This window comes from Podarcis raffonei, chromosome 5 (assembly GCF_027172205.1).
Source record: "Podarcis raffonei isolate rPodRaf1 chromosome 5, rPodRaf1.pri, whole genome shotgun sequence".
NCBI classification, from domain to species: domain Eukaryota; kingdom Metazoa; phylum Chordata; class Lepidosauria; order Squamata; family Lacertidae; genus Podarcis; species Podarcis raffonei.
In genome coordinates this window covers 35,084,602-35,107,878 of record NC_070606.1, presented here as the reverse complement: position 1 = coordinate 35,107,878, position 23,277 = coordinate 35,084,602, and the positions used below count along the sequence as shown (strand labels likewise).

At 39.5% G+C, this 23,277-nt stretch overlaps 1 protein-coding gene across 11 annotated transcripts in view; it reads right to left on the bottom strand.

Moving 5' to 3' along the window:
- Positions 1-23,277, bottom strand: part of PCDH15 (protocadherin related 15) — a 628,220-nt gene that overhangs the window by 348,848 nt on the left and 256,095 nt on the right. The window contains exon 1 of one of the 11 annotated variants that reach the window (XM_053388601.1): positions 16,813-17,033. The exons of the other annotated variants lie outside the window; for them this stretch is intronic. The gene's annotated coding sequence lies outside the window, so the exon portion shown is untranslated. Of the gene's footprint in view, positions 1-16,812; positions 17,034-23,277 lie in introns of those variants that run through there. 11 annotated transcript variants of the gene reach the window in all.

The following is a 23,277-nucleotide window of genomic DNA, read 5'->3' as shown; positions in this document are numbered from 1 at the left end:
CTTCCTTCAGCTCTTTAATGATAAAATTCCTTTCCCTTCTTCTTAAAATCTGAAAGTAGCTCATACACTGAATGCAAAAATCCCACTGACAGACGGAGAAACCTTTCTCAGTTGTAAATTACAGCTATATCAGAGATAACTAAGAAAGGGAGGCTTTTGCAGACCCTGCGTCCATCAGGGGCCTTATGTGACTTTGGGGCAAAATGCTGATTCCTCCACTCATACGTTGCTCACCCTTAGGAGCTGACAGTTTCTGTCTCCCAGCATAGAAACCAGCTTTTTTCAGAGAATCAGAGGTTTATCCCCAGCTCACTTTTATCTCTGGAGTAAATCTGATAGCCAAAATTTATGTATTGCTATCATCAATCAGGATGGAAACATAGATTAAACACAATGGGGAATTTATTCCTAAACATTAGCACAGATGTGACCATCTCCTGTATTTGAAGTTCTCTCAACATTTATTACACCAAGGATGAAAATACAATCCCATCTACTTTTTGTGATTAATGTTTCATATATCATGCATTATGCAACATATAGTTAATGTTTATGATCGACATGCCATTTGGAATACCTGGAAATCAGAATTCAACATCAAACACAGCTTACTGAAGTTTGGTGTTAGATATGTAAAGGAAAAAGTTCCACAGAGGAGGACAGCTATAGCTCCTCTTGGGCTGCACTCCTGTATTCTCTTATCTAGGAGTAAGCCCTATTGGACCAAGTGTGGCTTATTTCTGAATAGACATACCTAGGATTGTACTGTTACTCATATCTATCTTTAATGCCAAAAAAATTTAATCCATTCATTTAAAAAGCTGCAGCCAATTCTCATTTGTCTCTTGAGCAAGCTTTATAATATTAGAGCACCAAATTATGAGCACCAAGTCTGAAACAACTACAATCTGAAACATGCCTTATTTAAGTTCATGTTTTAGTTGGAAACGCTTCTAAAATGAGACCAAAAGCATCAGTACTTTATCATCAGTACTTTATCATCTTTATCTGTAAAATTCTCACACTTCAGCAAGTCATCAAAATAGTTTATATTAGCACAGCAGATGTATTATCTAGCAATCTGTTTGGATATATTCTGAAAACCAGCATATGGTTGGAGCACATATGGAGAATAATGGTTTCAGCCAACAGTGAGTGAACTGCAGTCAAGAAGTTAAAATGCAACCATTGTGCTATTCACCATTTTGTGTGCAATGCTAATATTCTGACTTTGTAGAATAACAAGATTAACTAGAATAATTTAATCACAACTGGCATTATAAATCAATATCTAACACATAGCACATTATACACACATCTAAGCAGAGAATGCCTTAATGTTGCATATTCACTTCAAGCAGAAAAAAGACACCAGGGAAAAAGAAATTTTCAGCAAGTACCACCATCTCAAAGCATGAATTTTATTTGCAAAGAGGCTATTTGTCCTTTATCAGTAAATGTCATAATACTTTAGAGAACTAGGAATTTCAGTTGATTCAGCAAATTAAGGACAAGGGCTTAATATTCATCACATTAATGGAGATACTGGCTGCATTCAGATGTTATGGCAGACTATGCCTTGCTGAACGTGAATGAGCCTACCCTACTCCCAGATTCATATGTGTCTCTCACCTTCCCTATAATCAGGAGAAGGAGTTGAGAAACTTCTGCTTCTGCTTAATCAAAACTTGATGTGACATTCAAATTCATAATTATGGCTAACCTTAGCTGTAGTTAGTTTTAACGAGCTTGCTACAGTTTGTAGTTGGTTGGTTTAAACTATCATAGTGAATATTTACCACAGTTTGGATAATATGCCAATCTGTGGCAAATCAAACCATTGTGCTTAAACTGGAGAAGGTGAGGGAAGGAGGGGAGCATGTAAATCAGGGAGGGGGGCTAGGTTTGTTTATGCCTCACTAAACCATAGTTTTGTATGGCGTCTAGCCAGTGTTAGAACAATTTTGATTTTTTCTAGTGATGAACTCATACCCATTTGACACATATATTTTCATATACAGTCATTCCTCAGGTTACAGATGCTTCAGGTTGCGTTTTTTCGGGTTACGGACCCACCAAAACCCAGAAGTACTGGAATGGGTTACTTCTGGGTTTTGGGGGTCACACATGCACAGAAGCGCTAAATCATGCTTTGCGCATGTGCAGAAGCACCGAATTGCAACCCGCGCGTGCGCAGACGCGCCACTGTGGGTTGTGAACACTGCGGGTTGCGAACATGCATCCCGCACGGATCACGTTCGCAACCCGAGTGTCCACTGTATATGAATAAAAAAACCATGAAAAATTGCAGCAGATTAAAAAGTTACTTATACAGAGTCCAAACAAGTTATTGGCATTACCTAAGGAATTACAGACTTTAGGCCAACAAAGGAAGACACTTATATTGGGCAAACATACACACATATTTTCCCAGGGAAGGTATTCCAAAGATGAGGGTCACTGCAGACAATATCATTTCCCTGATACTTGTCAATGTAACAACTGTCACTTGCAGACCAGTGATCTACCCTCCAGTGCCAATCCAAAAGGCTGGGTGGGTTTCGTGGGTGTAGACAGTCCTTCAGATAACCTGGCTGCAAACCACTTAGTACAACAAAGGTCATTACTAGCACCATGAATTGACTTAGGAGGGGAAAACCAGTACCAGCACATGGACCTAGCTCTAAGCCAAGAAGGAGTGCAGTAGCCAGCTCTAGTATTAGCTCTTGGTTTTAATCTGGCTGGCACTGGTGCAAGAACTTCTATAGGGTCTGTTTGGAAACTCCTACTCACAACCCCAGTGCAAGTGCCAACATCTGCATGTTAAAAGGCAACTTCCCCATTCAAAGAATTAAGCATGTGCACAAATGCTTGTGGACAAATTTTATGTTCATGTACCGTATTTCAGTTATTACCTGTAGCTAAAACAGAAACTAAGTTTTGTTTACCTTTTAAACAACTGTCTTATCAGTTGATCACTGCCTTGTTAATTGGTTTCAGGTAATTGACACTTTCTGCTCAGTTTGCATTTCATTTCCCTCTGACCTCACTCCTCTACATCCCCACTGAGTGCACATGCTTGTCATTTAGGATTAGAATTCCTACCTCTTATGCAGTGGATTGTGGTCCACAAAAGCTGATGCCTTCAGCATGCTGCAAAGGCTCTTTGTTGTGTTTGCTACGAGAGAGAAACATGACTGCACTTCTGGAAAATGTCTTTCCTCATCTCACAAATTCATCCTGAACAAACCGGGAGCGTACACAACACACATAAACAAAGTCTCACTTTGGAAGCTCAAGTTGACGGAGTGTCCTATTCTCATTAGATCAACAAACACACACAGGGAACAACTGTATTAGCCACTCATCATATACTATTCTACAACTACAGTGATTCAAAAGCAAATACATTCTTATATTTATCTCAATTAATGTTAACCTCTTATGATGGATTACAGCTTGTTGACTTCCTATTGCCTGCTCAAAAATAATTCTAAATGTACCACAATAAGAGGGATAGAAACAAGGTTGTTGCCACAGTACAAGGCAGAGAAGGAGAAAGGAACAGGCAGAGAAACAGATTTCCGAAGAAAAGACAATTCTGATCAAATATTTCCATGTCCTAATCCAACTAAGCTCCTTCCAGAGATCTGAACTGCTGGGTAGCTCTTTACCCAATGCCCACTGGATTGTGTCCAGCTGTGAATTCAGAAGCTTGTTTGTGATTTGTCAAACGCAGAACCACAGTCAGAAGCTTCAGTGTAGGAGTAGCTATAGACAACAGAGGGGATATATATCCAATATCATGGAGAGCAGAGTCTCTTCTCAAACATGTCCATGGTCTATCCTGTTCAGTCACTAAAGTTTCTTAGAGGGCTGGCAACAGCATCCAGCACCCTCAGCCAGCTGCCAAAGACCACACGTTCAGGCAGGGCCCACCAGTGCTGCTGTTTGGCTCTCCCACCTGCTTGGTCTCTTGGCTGTGGGATTATGGTGGCAGCAGCTAAGAAGCTACTCATCATTTTGAATATTTCCGCAAGGCCCCAGAACATCCAGAAATTCTAGAGCACTGCAGGAAAATTACAGGGGAGTGGCAAGCAGTCAGGAAGCCTAGAGAATGACCTGGTGGGTAGACATTTGTATGGAACCTAACCACAGGGCACTTTCATGGGTGGTCTTCTAAGCTAGCCTTAACTTATCATGATGGTTGTTATTGGAACCGAGGCTGGAAATGCCCTGAAAATGTATCTGCCTTCTCACCTAGAAACCATGATGAAAGTGCATTATATTATCTTTTGCATTCTTTGTACACAGTCAAACACAAGAATTATCCTACCTTCCAAAAATTACTGAGTTCTGTAATTAATGGGCAACTGATTCAAGACAAATTTGGAGAAGAAACCATGGTTTTTCAGGGCGAAAAAGAAGAGGCAGTTCTGCCCAATAAAATATAAAAACAAGCAGGCCAAATAAACCCCGAGTACTATGAGATCAAAGAGCTCTTTTCTTGCTCCTCTTGTGTAGCTTCAGCTGGATGTGCCAGTGAATAACAAATCTGTGATCTTTGAAATGCCACAAACTCAAAATAAATTACTTTTTTCCGGGAATATCTGAAACAGTCTTTGGTTTTTAAGCTTTCTGTAACAGTGAAAAAAAATTCTTTTAAATCCAAGTGTCACTCAGCCATGCTAACCTTGATCTAATCTAAGTTTTCCCACTTCTACTGCTTGAAAAGCAAGATTGAGCCAGACCTTTGAACCTCAGTAGAATCGGTCAGCCTAACTCTAATAGCCGCATCAAGTCAGAGAGGATAAAGAAGAATGGATACATTCAATGTATCATTGAAAGGGAGGACAGAAGAGTTTCAACCACATTCATACATAAAATGGTTAAAATGTTGTAAATGAACAGAGACAGCAACTTATCCTTACTAGTAATTTCTCCACACACATCTCTGACCATCAGTGAAAAGTTTTGTGACACAAGTGCTTACAAATTAGAAAGAAAAGAGACAGATGCAGTGTGGGGGGGGACTACAAAACAAATCTAGGTACTGTATTTTCCCAATGCTTGGGAAATCACTGTTGCCCCCTTGCTTCTTCCCAACAGATGGGCCTACCAACCAAGAAAGAGGCCCATCTGAGGCTGTCCTCACGTGAGCTGTGTTTTGACTAACCCCTCATAAATTGAACAGTTGCACAATCTTTCAAACATATTCTTCCCTGATCACTGTGGCCTGTTTAGCCTTCATATGTGTGTTAAAGGGCAGGAGAGGATATATTAATTGCAACATAATGTGCCAGTGATTCACGCTATACATAAACACAAATCAGAGAAACTTAATTAACACAAGGAAAATGCTATTTACATTGTGGTATTATTCATTCCATATAGAATTTCAAGACCTGGGCTTTAGGCAGCTTCATGAAACGACAACAGATTGCTATATTATTTACACTGATTGTATTTCTACTCCCAGGGAGAAGTGCTGGTGGGAGTTTCTGTCTACAGTTGGCCAGTCTTGTGTACAACTGGAGTGGTGGTGGGCACCATTTTCTTTTCTGCCTTAAGCACCAAAAAATATGTCAACAGTCATGTAAATCAGGTAAACACTGAATTACAGCCTTTTATTTCATTGAATTAAATATATAGTTATATTTATTTCATTTAGTTTAATTTAAACACCACCTTTCCACCGGATTGTGTCCAAGGCAGCTAACAGGGATCAATACAAAACAATAACCAACATCATCATAAAAATAGAGCACATAAGACACGTCCAATAAAATCCCGGTCAATTAAAATAGATTACCACACTCATGGTGGCAATAAAGCAAGTCAACCTGGAAGGCCAAACACCTGTCTCAGTAACATAGGAAGCTGTCTTCTACTTAATCACACCGTAGGTCCATCAGGCTCAGTACTGTCTACATTGACTCAGAGTGGGTCTCCAGGGCGTCAGGTGGGAATCTCTCCCAGCCCTGCCTGGAGATGCCAGGGATTGAACCTGGAACATTCTGCATACAGGACAGGTGTTCTGTTGTCAACAGAAGGTCACCAGAAAAGGGGCAAATCAGACTTCCCCTGGCAAGGAGTTCCAGATCTTCAGATCCCATCAAATGTTCCTCTGATGTTTGTTGGACACCACAGAGAGCCTCTCCCACAGACATAAAAGCCCAGGGAGACTTGTATAGAAGGCGGCTATATTTTAGGTAGTCTGGCCCCAAGATGTTTAGGGCTTTATAGGCCATAGCCAGGGCCATGATGCTCCTCAAAGGGGGTATGGAAACTTCACTGGTTCAGAATTCTGCAGCCAGACTGCTAACCAGGGTATAGCTATGAGAAAGCACATGCTGTACAAACTTTTGATGTACAAAATGCAGCCTTTTGTAGAGCATGTTACAGTAGCTGAAATGAGATGCAGCTAAAGCCCACTTTATATGTTTCTCCCATGAAAAGGGAAAGTGAATAAAGTCTATACTCTTGGCCCTGTTCTTCTGTCATACAGTATGGCAGATATGGGACAGAGACACCTGGAGAGGTTGTTCAAGCAGGCAACAGAGACCCCTGATGAAAAGGCTGGTGGAGGAAGGAGAGAGAACATTGAAGAATGTCCCCCACCCCTTCTCCCTATGGAGAAAAGGAGTAGAAGTGGGAAGGAGTAGTGAATAGTCAGTGGGGATGGGGACTGTGGGAATCCACTTTGTTTGTGCTATAATGGGAAAGTCCCCAGTTTGCACCCTTTCTGAACTGAAAAGCAAGTACTCTTCAAAATCTACACTTCTCCAAATTTTCCAGTCAAACAATATGTACAAAAGTGCTCATATCAGAAGATAGTTTGCAGAAAATTCATAAAATACTGACATGCATTATATTATGAAAGGCAGCTTGCAAAAAAATGTGTCTATTGGGAGAAATTCTCACTAAAATACTGACAAACACTTGAGAGGGTTTTTTAAAAAATAAATAAATCACAAATTGCTGAGAAATGTGAGAAATGAGAAAAACTGAAATTGACAAGATTCATCCATTCCTTGCCGTCAAGCAAAAACAATGGAATCCAGTCCCTCCTGGTCAAGGTAGCCAACAAAGGAGTGCTGCACCTGTGGCCTGCATTCACATTGTGGTTTTATAATAATAGAACATTAGGTACATGCTATATATGTAGGACATGTGTGTATGTGTTTAAATTAAAAGACTGTGAGGGTTTGTCTGCCTGCCAGTCTCATCCTTTCCAAACAGGGCTTGGAACAACACCTCCATGCAGTGCCAGTCTCACCCACAGTGGCAGCTCAGAAGGGCTGCCTGGCTTCCTTCCAGCTAGACAGACACCAGTAGCAGCCGGCAGGTTGGCAGATGACCAGAGTGGCAGTGATGGTATGCCACGCAGGGGATTGCCGAGTCCTTACATTTCCCTCCATATGCCATGTACATGTACAGAAGAATCGCAAATCCATCTGAAGAGCACCACCTCTCATAGAACTACACCAAGTGAGCTGTTGAAATGCTCACAGTGGACTTTAAAATTTGCGAGGGAAGGACAAAAACTGCCAATAATGAGAAGTTTGGCTCAAAGCATGTGACTACTGAGCACAATCATTTTAAATATAATCTTGCCATGAGTAAGCCATACAAATCACAGTGGAGTGGGTTTTTATAAATGTGAAAAGTACAACCTCCCCGTTGTGAAAATGATGTGACCAGACTTTAGGGAGAAAACCCAATTAAAACCCAATAGATTAATGTCTATGACATATGGTGTGTGTGTGGGTGGGTGTGTGTGCGCGCGTGCGCCTGTGTGTGCATATATGTACACACACACACACACCTAGCTAGGTATATTAAGTACATCATTTTAAGATCATCTTAAGTGCCGCCATTGTTAACAAATGTAATGTTAAAAACAAAGGTATTTCCTACAAAACATAAATCTATAGTATTATTTTCAAAAAGAACAAGGAAAATAGTATTTTTTTCCCAAAGGCTGTTTGCTGGTCAGGTAAAATGACAATATGAATTAATTTTAGGTAATGAGAAATGAACTTAAAAATGTCCACAGAACACAGGGATTGGCCAACAAACATCTGTTGCACAACGGTGTTTATTGGTTCCCATTTTGTACCAGTTGCACAACCTACAACAGCCTCCACAGTTATATCTTGCATATTATATATACCTTGCATATTAAATATAAATATAAATATAGAGCAGGATAAGGGGGCGACAGTCAAATCACCTGGAAACCACGTATAAAAGAAAAATTACTATCAATAGCATTTCAGTAATATAGTGGTGCAGAAAGGGTTAAGCATATCATACCTTGCCACTTCTCTCCTCCAAACTGCCTCTCTCTCTGTCATTCATCACTTTATAGTGGTGAAATGGTGGCAGGGATTCCCAGACTTATGTTTGCTATATATTAGCTTCTTTGTATAGGGAAATGTATGACCAGAATGTGTAAGGTGGGAAATGGATGTCCATTTCATTCTAGTTCAATATGTGCAAATCAATGTAGGTATCAATTTCCCAGTGTACTTCCCAGTATAGAGTAAACTTAGCAGGCCCTAACCAATGGGTAAGCTGAAGCCACTATGCTTCTTTTTCAGCCTTTAGAAGGTCTTGTCTCTTTGATTAGATGCTGTTCATCCAATTAGTAAGTGAATAAAAGTGTTTAGCTTAGAAGGCCACTAAGAAGAATCTTAGTAAGTGCAACAGCTAGCTGACTTTCTGAATATAAGCCCAAAAAGGGATTCTAATCTTCAACATCAAAAGATACCAAAAATAAATGTGTTATTAGCAAAGTCTACTAAAAGTTAAAACTATAGGTCACTAAGTAAATGTAAATATAAGTGAGCATTCAAATTCAATACAGGACGGATTTGTGTAAGGGTGATATTTCATCTGATAAACACCATGTGACTTACACTTTGTTCCCCTTTTTTACAATCTTCGTAAGACAAAATATGTGGAGGTTTTTTAACATCACAAACTCCAGATCTAAGAACACTGTAAAACCCAGCACATCGAACCCTTTAAGTCTTAGAAAATCACAGGCTTTCAGGGGAGGAACATGGTAGACTGAATGTCTTTTGTCATCAGGCTGCTGATGGAGATAATGATGTGGAGACTGATGATAACCCAGGCATAAATCTTGGCCAGGCATAGGCAAACTCGGCCCTCCAGGTGTTTTGGGACTACAACTCCCACCATCCCTGACCACTGGTCCTGTTACCTAGGGAGGATGGGAGTTGTAGTCCCAAAATCTTGGCTATCAAAATCACTCTGGAGATAAGTAAACAGAGAATTAACCTCTGATGCTCTGAAAAAGCCATTTTCCACATCTGAAGACTGAGAAGCTGATGTGCGTGAATGATGCATGAGCAGAAGTATCAACATTTTGCCCAAAAGCCACATAAGAGTCCTGTTGGGAGTTCTGAGTGCTAAGAAAATTTATCTTCTTCATTTTTAATTCTCTGTTTTCTCAATAAAAGTGTTGCTTGGAAATTGAAAGTAACTTTGCCACTTCATTTTTCCTCCATAGGAAGGGAATGTGATTTGAAAAGAGAATGATGTGAAGATCTTAAAGTGGAGATGGGTGATAAAGTGAGACAGAATTGTTAAGATCAAGAACATTCAGAAAGACAAGTAGATTGCTGGGCATTCCACTGACTGTTGGCACCCTTCGACAAATGTTTGATGAGCAAATAAAACTGATTAGATCTAAGATTAATGAAATGGAGAATGAAAGCAGACCAGAGAAGAATGAAATGGAAAGTGGGATCAAAGAGGATGCAGAGACTTCGGAGAATAATATAGATAAATGATTGTGAGAACAGGAGGGTGAAATGGTTGAGCTAATAACAATAATTAGAGAACCCCTTTTGGACTGAAAAGAAAAATGAATTAATCTGAAACATTCAGGTTGCAAGATTGGGGAAATATTGCCTAACAGAAAGTAGATCATCTGGATGTCATTCTACAGGAAATGTTTGGAATTATTTCTCTATGTAACTAACAAACGGATATTCTGCATTTTTTCTGTATACTGTATATTTTTTGTCTTCCTTTGTGTCCTCTGCTCTGGTCCATTTTGGGGTCAAAGGATTACAAACACATGAAGGTGGTGGATGGTTGGTGGAAGGACTTGGGAGAGAGACAGAGGGAAGGAAAGACCTCTCAGGGTGAGAGGCTGGGAGAAGAAAGGAAGGAAAGGATGAGAGCTGGGAGGGTCCATCACCTTCTATGTGAGACAAGAGTTAAGAGCTACCTTTGAGAGAGGAATCTGTATTTTTTCTTTTCTTTCTCTGTTTTTGTGTTTTATTTAGATTCGATTTTTTATCTTATGAAAAAGCTTGAATTTGTTTTTAAAGGCATAAAATAATATTGCAATTAATTTACCCATGTATTATTTACAAAACCTTTCCTAAGAGTGAATTTACCTTTTCTACTACCAACCCCAAGATTTCTTTTCCTGGCAATTTCAGCCACTTCATAGTACATCATGTGGACTATGTGAGTGCATATCATTTTGCACTTAATTTGAAACTCATCTGTTCATATATCAAGGAGATATTATTCTGTAGCCATTAACATACTTATATCAGCTGTTATCATAAATGTTTTTTTGTTAAAAAAATACACAGGAAATAAACACTGAAAAACAAATGTATCAGATCTCGATGCTTTTATCATTATTCCAGGCATCTTTAGTGAGGGTTATGTTTTTCTTCCATTGAGCTCTTAGTTGATATGATCTCATCAAGTTTTGACTGTAATAGCAAATAATTATATGGCTAAAAATGTAACACCCCCCACACACCAAATGTGAAATGTAAAGTAAGTAATAGACTTGCATCCTGAATGTTAAAATAAAATTAAAGGAGACTCTTCTCAGACAAACAAATTGTGCTTCCATACGGATTCAGTGATCCAGAATCAGAGAAGTGTCACTCTGGCTCCTTTCTAAAACAACAGGGAAAGCATTCATTAGGAGGACTTGCTATTAGAATGATGCACTTCATTAAGTACATGGCTGTCTTCCTTTACACAGGAAGCTGTTATTAATTCTACTGGCCATGCTCAAGCTTTCCTTTCACTGAATACAGAAATGAAAGAAACTTCTAAATAATAGAAATCACACATCTCTCAGCAATAGAACATTCATATCCAGTGGGAAGTCACTTCTAATTGACAATTCAATTCTGAGTGTGTCTCTTTCATCCTGAGCAAACACTATTCTGCCTAACCCTACTCACCACCTTAACTTAAGAGATTGTCCTTTCAACAACTCAAAAGACTGCCAGAAGGATTCGTTCAGAAGACAAGAAGCAAATTTATTTTAGAATGTGCTAGAATGGCAACTTATAGGATGTATTTTTCATCCTACGAAGGAAGAACATGGAAGCCATAACGTTCAAATGAACTGCAGCCATCAGCAAAAGGCCATTGCAGTGGGTTTCCCATTGAATTTATCTCTAGGTGTCTTTTCTTACTACATTTGCTGAATGATTATGTTTCCTACATGATACATTGGTGTTAGTGAAGAAAATGGAACTTGGGGAAATGCAGTTTCAATAACAAATGAAATATACAACAAAGGGGTCATATACTACTGAGGCCAAGTCATACAACTTCTTTAAGTGTGGGTAGCCATATAAAAGGCCTGTGCATGCCGCCCTTTTCAACACTGAGGGAATAGCTATAGCAACATCCACACAGAATTTGGGTTTTGGGTTGTCACTACAAATGCTCAAAAAGCACCATTCAATGTGCCATGCAATAAGTAAATAAATAAATCAGAATCTTCCACTAACCAGCAAACACATACAAATATCTCACAATGAAGCTGCTTGAAGCCCTCCTAAGCATCACAGGCTAAAGCCCCTTATAGATGCAAGTTTGCCACATTCACACTATCTTATTCTTTTCAATCCTGGCCTTCCACCAAGGAGCTGAGAGTGCCATACATAGTTCTTCCCTTCTCTTAAAACAACTATGTGATGTAGAGCTAGGTTGACAGACAGTGACCAGTGCAAGATCAGCTAGTGAGCTTCATGATGGAGTAGGGATTTGAAAGCAGCTCTCCTTCATACCAGTCCAATGCTCTATACACCACACTGGTTCTACTGCTAAATGCAACTTCAGCAGGTCGAACCTCTTGAACCTCTGTACAAGCAAGGGGTGCTCCATTCATTTCAAAGTCAGGGAATCCAGTGAGGAGGGCAGTCTGTGCTTGTGCTGAGCATTATGTGAACACCGGAGCCCAACAGGGCTCTGGATTGTGGCCAAGGGATCATTTGCCCACACAAGGTTGAGATAATTAAAAACACCATTATCTTATGCAATCAGTAGCCAAGATTAACAATATACAAGTTACGAACTGGAGCAAACTTCAAATAGGGAACAATTTGTTTCTGAAGTTACTAAACACAACCACAATGCAAATGGATAATAAAATAATTAGATCAGCCAAGCTAGTAAAGTTGTTACAGCACTGGCTAAATGATTTATGTTAATTTAAAACCCGCTGGAACAATCATATACTTGAATAACTATGAACAGATGGAAATCGATAAATGATACTGCCTGTAGACACTAAGGCATTAGTTTTCTCTAGATAATATTATTAGATAATGAGGTCTTTTAAAAGCAAATGTTCATACATCAAGTTATTTTAAGATTAAAGTTTAGTTTTATAAAATTTTGACACATGAAGAATTTCTACAGCTTGCTAAACACAATAAACCAATTCACAGTGGAGTTTTTGTAACTTTTAAAGAGCCAGTTCATATATTAGCTTCGCCACTCTGCTGCACATTAAGTTGTGCTACTTAGCTGAGCAATGTAAGAATCTTACAATTCAACTTCCTCAAAAATGATTTCTCAGTAAGGAGTACTCTGGGCACACAGAGGTAGATAGGTTCCTTTGTCTGATATTACACAACTCTTGCAAATAGATCCACTCATTGAGAATATAAATGTGTAAAAGGGTTAGTAACATTTAACACATGAATAGACTCCTCAGAGGGGAATTATTGCATACTTTCTGAAATTTTCAGCTCAAAGGAAAATTGTGTAGCAGCATTCACATCACTGTAAGAATCTCTCCTTAGGATTCTCAAAGTCTAGATTTTATTGTGGAACTAGCATTGCTCACGCATTGAAGATTTTTTAAATATATATCGTGTCCACACAACCTCACCTTATCAAAATGTCAGCCTACACTTTAATAAAAAACATTTAATTACTGCAGAAAATGTCGTAAGTAAAAAAAAATCCATTATACATCTGCAGTCACAAGCAATATGGAAGCTTGCTGGCATTCTGCCATTTTTGCTGACAATTTGTAACATGTATGGTGAAATTTCAGTTGTGGCCTCTAATGTCACACCCTGAATTCTCTTTTTGCAGTACCTGAGTACAACATAGCCATTTTATTTCTGGCAGTCCAAATCAGATGAGCATCCTGATTTCCATCAATTGCCACATGCTGAAGGCATGTTTAAATTTCAACAACCAAGTTAGGAGCAGCTGTTCTCTTTAGAGCTTCCCACCATACATGTAGGGATTGCTTAGGAAACTAATCACAGTATATACACTGGGCTAATAATTATTGAAAAGCATTTCCAATTTTTTTAATGCCCCAAAGCATTTCCAATTTTTTATATTAACATTTTGTGGTTTTTAAATCCTGAACATGGAAAGGAAGTATAGAAAGCCCCCTCCCCACACAGCCTGCCTTTTTAAAAAAAAGCCCTGGGGTGCATGCCCTGAACTAGTTCATAGTACATAAGTTTCTGGTCCTTGGGAGCAAGGGAACTGTAATCTCTGAACTTATATTTGCCTCTGGAGGAACAGAAGAGTCATGGAAGTTCCTACCATTTGGACAGGATGAAACAAGGGGATCACTTAAAAATGTAACTTTACTTCTGCATAGTGAACTTGATTTCCACAGGGAGGCATAATGTATCTTGACTTTTGATCACAATTTGGATGGCAAGAAGAAACTAGCACAAAACGAACACAAGAATGCACCAAAGCAAATGCATTCTTCACCCCCCCTTCATTGTTATGCATTGCAAGGAAATACAGCATTGGCAGAAATAATTCAGTGAAGTGTGAATATCTTATTTTAACAATGCAGGATGTGAGGTCTCATCTTGCATGGTGGAGACCTCAATTCCAGTTTTGCTCTCCTTTTTCTACTTGAATTCACAAGATCACTTCACAAGGGTTAGAAAGCAAAGAGCATTCATGGAAAATAATTTTCTCACAGTATCTTGGTAGTGAAACTGGCATATAGGACACATGTAAGACAGGTTTGGGAGGCAGAAGTGATAACTTTTAGTTATAGGTTTTTAAATAATTATAATGAAGTTTTTTTCCATTTTAGTTGTGAAAACTATTGGTTGAAAAGTGGGATATAAATGTAATAATGCATTAAACACTTAAATTTAAACTGGATCAGAGTTTAACGTAAAGTTGAGGATATAAATGTGCAGTGAAATAATTAGAAAAATCATGTTTTGCTGAGTTTGAATCTGTTTTGTTATAGAAGTGGGAGAAGTGAGAGCTAGGTTAAAGTGTATACACTAGCCTTTGTTATATGATCTTGAGAATGTGTCTAAGTATTGTAAGGGGATTCTAATCTATTAGTGATTCGGGTTACAGAATCAAGAGGTAGCATTTGTTCATGATTAGTTAATTGTGAATAAAAACTGCTAGTTCTGCAACTGCAACTGCCTCTTCAGGCACAGATGGGCAAATTAGGTCTAGGACAGCTTGAATCTGTATTGTGATATTGCAGAAAGTGTGAAATCATAAATGCACTGGACTACTGGTAGCATACTAAACTTTAAGTACTCATACATATTCCTTCCTAAACTATGGATACATTTGTTCCACAATAAAATTGTTTTTAAGCTGCCACAGGATCTTTGTAACTTTTGCTGCAACAAACTAACATGGCTATCCATCTAGAGCAGGCATGGCCAAACTCGGCCCTCCAACTGTTTTGGGACTACAGTTCCCATCATCCCTGACCACTGGTCCTGTTAGCTAGGGATGATAGGAATTGTAGTCCCAAAACAGCTGGAGGGCCAAGTTTGGGGATGCCTGATCTAGAGTTTGCTGCTAAACTCTTCTCACATGGTTGGATCTGCTCACCTGTTGGCATTTGGCTCTAACACTACTAACTGACAGATCAAGGTATCCTTTATTGTATAGTTCACAAACTTATTGCTTGATCCTGACTACTAATTCAGCACTGAACACTACCTAATATTTTCAACAAACATACCAGAGACACACATGGGTAAATCAATAATCCAATATAAAAAAAAACACTTTTCAAAGATTATTAAGAACTTCAGTGCCACTATTTTTACAGGCGACTGCTCCCCTGGCAAAGCTATTGCACCTGAGCTAAGATGACATGAGATGACAATGCAATTATTCCAACCAGTGATTTAAGACAAGTAGATAACTATAAAGCACAGAGGAAATTCCAGAGTTTGCTACAGCCTGCACGCTTACCATTCAAGGATAACTGGTGAGGCAAAGTGATTGAAGCTAACATTCCAGCCCTAAGCACATCACTGCATCAGCAAAGAGAGAGGTGCTTTGTCTTTAAGCTGAACAGTACACTGTCTAAACTGCACTCTTATTTCATAGGGCTTTGACTCCAACCTAGGTAGATTATATTGCTGAAACAAGAGTAACACCACAACCGGATAGAAGCATCAAATAACACTTTATCAGCTATAAGACAACCCTTTCAAACATAGAGAGAACCCATAACTGGACCTGAGTAACTGGAAGTAACATAGAAAGTTGGGGTTTTCCCCTATACCGTTAGGCTAGCCACAGTTAATGCTGAAAAAGCTCCCTAGTGTGTAAATTAATTGTTATTTTGTTATCAGAAGAAGCATCAACTTCACCTCCTGCCAAATTCGTTTACCAGCTCTAACAATTAGCTGTCTGTGAGAATCAGAAAAGTATGGGTGCAGACTTAAAGTTGCAAGATCTATCTTCTAAGAATGACCCAATTAGCCAAGTGTTATATCTCTTAATAATAAACAAAAATAACAACAGTGATTGTCAGAATAATGTGGATATCTGTTAAGCACACTGAATTTCACACCATAGCTGGACACATTTTGGAGTGTATATAAAGTAAAACTGTGCACATGTTTAGGAAATTGTATGCTGACGTTCCACAAGTAAAACACACAAACTCTGCAAAGAAGTTATTACTTCAGCTATTTTGTATTCATGCAAAGGGCTTATTGCTGCAATGAATAAACCAACCTCATATATTTTCTCTGAACAGCTTTCCAATTAACTTAATATATGGATCAAATGGTGCCTCATTAGACAACAAGTAAAATGCAGCCCCTTCTTTCTGGATAACAGCCCTCTCAACTATTTCCATCAGACAAAAAACAAAGCACAGAACAGTCAAATCCATAATTAAGGTAACTTGCTTTCAACACCACACTAGAAAATTGCAAGCATATACTGACTTACACTGCAATTGTTAACAGACAAGAATTTTAAGAAGCAAAACACAACAAGTAAAAGCAGGCATGCTACAGAAGTTAATATGCAGAAGACAGTTTCTAGGGTGAGAGAAGCTACTGAACATCTAAAATAAATGGTTAGTAGTACCACTTCATTACTGCCGGCTTCCAGCTATAAACCTCAAAGCAGATGATTCATAGGCTAGATACATTACTTCGCTCTTTGAGAGAATCTCCACTCTTCAGGTAGTTTACCATCAATGCCAGTTTAAAGTGGGGAAAAACAACTTACTGAATAGCTGAAAGTTTCATGCTTAGCCAACGCTGGGTTGTGCATTAAGTTTCTTTTCCTGCTAAGCCTGTTTACAGTGAGTGTCTCGCACATAAGAACGAGGTTTCCTTTTTCTCTTTTCAAGGTAAACAAGGTGAAGTGAAGAACCGCAGCAATCTCTTTGCATGAGAAACATTCATCACAATCATAGCCTGAACAACAGCGAAAAAATTTTTGGGGAAAAAAAATACCTTCTCATATCAGAAAGCCACAAAAAACATTTTCCACGTTCTGCTATGCACTCCAGCCGCTTTAGTCATCACAAGTAACTAGCCATACACTCCAAGCAGGAATTAGTGTGCCCTCTATCTGCAGCTATTAGCTCAGCACACTGATTCACTGGCATTAAAGCAATAGCAATTAGCTGTCCTGCTCTCAGCAGCTGCTGGAGAGACAGACAGACACATAGAGACAGAGAGAGAGAGAGAGAGAGAGAGAGAGAGAGAGAGAGAGAGAGAGAGAGAGAGCGCTGAGTGGGATAAACTATACAGTGACCACTGAGCTCTCACCAGCAATTAGTAGCAGGTGCTGCAGCCCTAAGACAAATTGATATCCCACTGATAATCAGGGCTAGCTCCTTGAATATACTGTGTGTCCAATCAACCTTTGCCAGGGGCTCTTTGTTTGCTTTTCCCACTTCATTAGCAACAAAGGAGTACAGCAGCTTACGTTCATTTACAATGTATCATTTGACCAGAAAGGAATAATCTGTTTAAAGCCTCTCAGCACAAGAGGAGTGGATACTTAAGTCCACTTTATGTTTAATCTATTAGGTAAACAAATAAAGAGGAGTAAAAGATATTGCCCTTTTTGCTTTTTCTAAACTAGCAGTGAAAATATTTTTGCCTAAAAATCTTAATTATTAATTTTCATCAATGCATTTTATATACAGTGGTACTTCAGGTTAGAGACACTTCAGGTTACAGACTCTGCTAACCCAGAAATAGTACCTTGGGTTAAGAACTTTGCTTCAGGATGAGAACAGAAATTGCGCCGCGGTGGCGCAGCGGCAGCAGGAGGCTCCATTAGCTAAAGTGGTACCTCAGGTTAAGAACAGTTTCAGGTTAAGAACGGACCTCCAGAATGAATTAAGTTCTTAACCTGAGGTACCACTGTATATGCATCCAGAATGCACATCCATTTTCGATTTAAGGAACCTTCCTGTAATAGTCTTCAGCATTGTGTGGTTATAAGATCATACAATGGCCAGACTAGATTACACATTCCCTAATTGCTACCCTATGCCTATTTGAGAGAAAAATTGAGTTGCCTTCACTTTCTGCTGCCTCCCAAAGCCACCAGGAATCCTTGATCCTTGGGAAGGGAGTATGGAATTTTAATTGGAGAGAGAGAGAGAGAATCTAGTGAACATACTAGGGGCTGCATCCCTGCTTACTCTACTCACCAGCCCCTCCTAGCCCACACAAATCATAGAATCATAGAGTTGGAAGAGACCACAAGGGCCATCGAGTCCAACCCCCTGCCAAGCAGGAAACACCATCAGAGCACTCCTGACATATGGTTGTCAAGCCTCTGCTTAAAGACCTCCAAAGAAGGAGACTCCACCACACTCCTTGGCAGCAAATTCCACTGTCAAACAGCTCTTACTGTCAGGAAGTTCTTCCTAATGTTTAGGTGGAATCTTCTTTCTTGTAGTTTGGATCCATTGCTCCGTGTCCGCTTCTCTGGAACTACCACGAGCTTCCCTTCACAACCCATGCAACTACTAAGTTCACTATTCATTTCCCCAACCAGACTTCTTTCTTCTATCCTGCACCCCCATTTTCACCTTCTCCCCATGGCCATGCCTTCTGTCACTCTCTTGGGCACAAACCACGATAACCACTTGCATCTTTACAGACCCACACAATGCAACCAAGCAGCACCCCTTTCACCTTCTGCCCAGTTATGGAGCCACTGTCCTCTCCTATTATTTAGACCTTTTCATGCCTCTGCTTTCATCTTCAACCCCATTCCCAATGTCCCCTTGGCCATATCCATTTTCACCTTCATTCCCTTTCCCCCTTCACCTTCCTCCTTACTTTTGTCAACTCTACCTTGAGCACAGATCACTCCCATTTCCATGCAGTCTTCTCTCTCCTATTATGCAGTCACCTCATGCTGATCTATGTTACTGTATCTTTGAGATTAATGGAATCTTAGGAGCACCTTGGTTTCAAACAGCAGTTTGCATAATGCCACTTTGTCATATTATTATTGAAGCTAAGTTTGGACAACTGACTTAAAACACAGAGATATGAAACTAACACCACCTCACAGTGATCCTACGTTTCTGCCATGCCCTCACATTCATTTTCAGCTCAATACAGCTAAAATAAAGCTGTATACAGTGCATACATAGTCTATTATATATGTAGTCTACTCAGAAATAAGTCCAAGTTCAGTGAGGCTTGTACTTGGGTAAGTGGCTAAAGGATTGCAGTGTTCAGCAAATTTAATTGTACTATTTGTGATTAGACCATTTTCCAATATATATTTAAGACTAATAACATCACATCCCCTTGCCTTTACTGTAAACAAGACTGGAGTCAGTCTTCAGAGAGAACAGAAATTGGAACAACAGAGGCAACATCACTAATGATACGCACAGTCATTTCTTTTGCCCCATTGCTGTGTGTGGAGAAACAGGTTTCCAGGGTTTGGAAGTCTACATGCCACAGTCACCAAATGCCCATTCTCTAACACCCTTCTTCAACTCTCTGAAATAACTGTAATCTGCCTCTAGTCCTTGGAGCATATAGCAGTATCTTATTTTATTGGGAAAGTAGGGATATAGGAATGATATACTGTATAATTTGGAACCCCACAAGTCTTAGTGCACATCTTAACATACTTGTGTAGAACCAAATGGTGAAAATGTTCCAGAAGGCCTGTATCTTGACACTCAATATAACCCGGGACTAATGGTTAGCTACTGCAAGAATGAACTCACATATGTTTATTCACCTGCTTTGATATATGTTAATTGGCTTGCTTTGATGCTATGTTTATCTGTGGGCTTGGGAGGCTCAGCTAGTCAGGAGAGAGAAGGTGTCTCACACTGGTTGGCTGCCAGCTACTTCCTTACTGGGGTGATAGATGAGAGTTGGAAAGTTGCCTCCAAGCCAGGGGTGAATGAAATGGACTACTGATGCCAGCTTACACAGTTTGCTTCCATATAAGTAATTGCTATTTGTTTCCTGGGTTCGGACAAGTCATGACAACTGCTTGCTGCTTCAGTATCTGTCCCAAGTCTATAAAGGCAGCAGGGCTCTGAAGGCTGTGTTGTAAGTTTACACCTTTCTTTAATAAAGCACAGGAACTGGCCATTCTATCATTTTCGACATCTTCCTTCGGTACCCCTGCACCAAACCACTTGGGCCTACAGATCAGGACAAGACTCCAGGCTGGGTCCCCCACTCAGTGTGATTTCATGCAACTTCATAAAAGCCAAGTAAGTTTATTAAGATTAGACTGAGTAGAATAGAAGAGGGAATAGCCACTCACTCTCTCACACACATTTTGGGTAGATATACAGTTATAATGCTACTGTTGAATACAAACTACAAATCATACTTTCACCAGCTCTTAAAGAATGCAACTTGGGAAATTATGTCAGAATAATGAGGAAGGCAGTATGTTTTCAGGTACTTTCAAAATAAAATTGATCCTTTAACTATAGCCTGCTGATTTTACTCTTGGTAAGTAAGCAGTAACCAAATAACTCCAATTTTGAATATGCAGTTCTATTTTAATGGAACTGACCTTTCCCCTAAAATGGTGTCCAGTTTGTGTTGAATTTATTCCATGCTGCTAGCAAGTATTGCAGAGCTCCCGAAGTAATTGCCTGGTGCCTCTCCCAGACTTTATGATGGATGAGAAAGACAGGGGCTCTCTCTATAGCATATGTATTGGACTTTTGATATTTAAAATTTCTCCATTTTGCCTGGCCTTCTAAACTTCAAGTCAGTGGAACAGTTCACACACTCACCAAAATGGTAATCCTCAATGCATGGTGGGACATGATGGCTATGTGCACTATTACTATTTACAACATTACATGTACCCCATGGTATATGCACCTGAAAAAGGGGGCTTCGCCAGATGACCTGTTTATTAATAATTCATTCTGACTTGCTTATACAAAGAATAGACTATGCTCAGTCTTTATTGAACAATCATTTGATTCATTTTCAGGGTAGTTGTGTGACAAGAAACATTCATCCTGATTTGCTTGTGGGGCATTTATATATTTTCTCCCGAATCATTCCTTCATCCCACACTTTTCAGTGCATTTGCCCATCACTTTCCTAACTGCTAAAGGTATGTTGTTTTAAGCGGATTTGTTATAATAAGTATTTGTATTTTGTATTTATTGAACTAAGGTAGCTTTTTCTGGCTAGCAGGCCAGAAAAATCACCTGATGTCAGGACTTCAAAGTGCATCACTGGACCGCTTTCAGAGGCTGTTTTAAAACCCATTTGCAAGCAGCACCAAGCTGCTCTTGTAACATCCAAAACTGCAGGTTTAAAGAGCAGCATGGGGCTGTTTGTAGCAGGATATTAAGACAAAGCACTGAGCTTTGGCTACATGTCCCTGTTCTCAGCAGGGAACAACCAACTGAGCAGGATTTAACCCCTGCTCATCAGCTGATGAGATAATGCAGCTAAAGCAGAACCAAACTCTGGCACTGTGCCTATCAGCTGATGTCACCTCCTTCCATTTGGCAAGTTTAATTTTTCTTAATGGTATTTCGGCCCGAGATTGGCCTATGAGTTCCCCACCCCACCACTTGGGTTACCTAAATTTCTGGTATGCTCTTGAATTCCTTCCACAAAATATTGAGTGTCTGGAAGCACTCTGGCTCCAACAACAATCTGTTCATAGTGGAGAGAATACAAACTGGGTTGGCCTGTTATTTGTTCAAGTCTCCCACAAATAACGCTATGAAACAAACCCATGACAGAATCCTACTGGAGAACATCACAGATGATGAAGGGCATTAGAGTAGATAACAAAAAGTGGTTGCACGGTAGAGCAAAATTGGTGGCAGAACAGAAGCATTCACCCCTGCCATCTTAAGTCAATTTGCATGTTACAAGAGACCAGGCTTGCAAAATCACGGTTGACTTACTCTTCTGCTAGACCTGCTTCTGATGAATATCTATATAAGCCCCGTATTTATAGCCACAGTTCTAAATATATTTGCGAATGCAAGTGAATTTACTTTTGTGAACTTTGTAGCTATTCTGTTTAGTTGTTTGATGTTTACTCCCCAAACATGTATCAAATCATATCATTATTTTCTTCAAATTTAAGGTCACTTTGTATATTAGTTTTAAATCATTTTTTTTCCTGGACAGGCTCTCAGAATCATAGAATTGTATATGTCAGTCCTAAATCTAAAACCGGTATCTGCAAAGCTTTTATAAAATGCTACAATAAAGATGCCAGATATGGCAGTATTAAAGAGTCTCTAATTCTCCCTTATTGTTTTAAAAACACTGTCTGGGGTTAAAAGCACAAAGGAAGGTTGGAGAAATATTAGAGGAAAAAGCAAGGTTACCAAAAACACCATTCTCATTGCGAGCTATTTTTCCTTGTAAAGTTGTGACTGAATCATCTGTGGCTGTTCTAACAATCCCTTTACCAAAGGATGATGTAGGGAGTTGGAAACTTTCAAAATATATTTAGTGCAACTATGGAGTCTGCGTCCCTCAATATACTAACAGCAGTCATCATCATGGGCAGGATTCAGTTATTAAGCCATGCAGCAAGTCTTCCACTTGCACAATAGGACTCCCCTCCCCCACTGTGCGCTCCCCACAGTTGGCTCTGGGGAAGTTGGGAGAATCTACAGGAGAGAAGGAGGGGGATCATTCTACCTGGGAAGTTGGAATAATTGCTAGTCAGGAGACAGAATGTGTCTCACAGTGGCTGGCTGTCAGCTACTCCCTTACTGGGGAGATGGATGAGAGTTGGAAAGTGGCCTCCAAGCCAGGGGTGAGTTAAATGGGCTACTGATGCCTTCATGCAATGCTGAATTCCTCCTAACACCAATAGCCTCCTTCTTCTATAAATAGCACAATTCACCTGTTAATTGAAATCCCATTTGTTCTTGCTTTAAAAACTGACAACCACGAGATTTGTATAATTACACACTAGTTGCTTCCCACCCCCAATGTTGATATAAGCACTGCTGGGGATAGAAATGTATTGGGGGGGCAATACCTTTCCATGGAGTATTGTTAAATACTTCCTGACTTTTCCTGCAGTACTGTGAACATTTAATTGCTGTTGCTAGACTTATTTAGGGTTTAGTTTGTGCTGAGTTTTATTCTAGGTTGGTTTAAATTGGTTAGAAGTTCATATTATGTTCATGGAGTTAAGGTGCTGTGAGGCTGAGATGCAGTTATAAATCTCTGA